Source organism: Camelina sativa, unplaced genomic scaffold, assembly GCF_000633955.1.
Source record: "Camelina sativa cultivar DH55 unplaced genomic scaffold, Cs unpScaffold33461, whole genome shotgun sequence".
NCBI lineage: Eukaryota > Viridiplantae > Streptophyta > Magnoliopsida > Brassicales > Brassicaceae > Camelina > Camelina sativa.
In genome coordinates this window covers 1-214 of record NW_010954391.1, presented here as the reverse complement: position 1 = coordinate 214, position 214 = coordinate 1, and the positions used below count along the sequence as shown (strand labels likewise).

The 214-nt window shown below is 37.9% G+C and overlaps 1 long non-coding RNA gene across 1 annotated transcript; it reads right to left on the bottom strand.

Moving 5' to 3' along the window:
- Positions 1 to 40: 40 nt before the first annotated feature.
- Positions 41 to 214, bottom strand: LOC109132162. Its single transcript, XR_002037400.1, has 2 exons — positions 181 to 214; positions 41 to 97 (listed from the first exon to the last, which is right to left on the bottom strand). It is a non-coding gene; the product is annotated as an uncharacterized LOC109132162 (long non-coding RNA).

Here is a 214-nt window from a genome sequence, read left to right as displayed (position 1 = left end):
CAAAGCATTAGCAAAAGTTTCTTCTGCATCATCTGCGAACTCCATATATATGGGGCATACGCCTTGATACAAAGCTAATCTTTGCTGTATTTTTTTCCTGCAGAGCAAAACCTCTACTGTGAGTTTCTAAAACAAAACACTTGTCAAAGTAGTCAATGTTGTAAAAGATGGAATACTTACTCATTTGTGAAGGCATAGATTGTGCCGGAAGGAC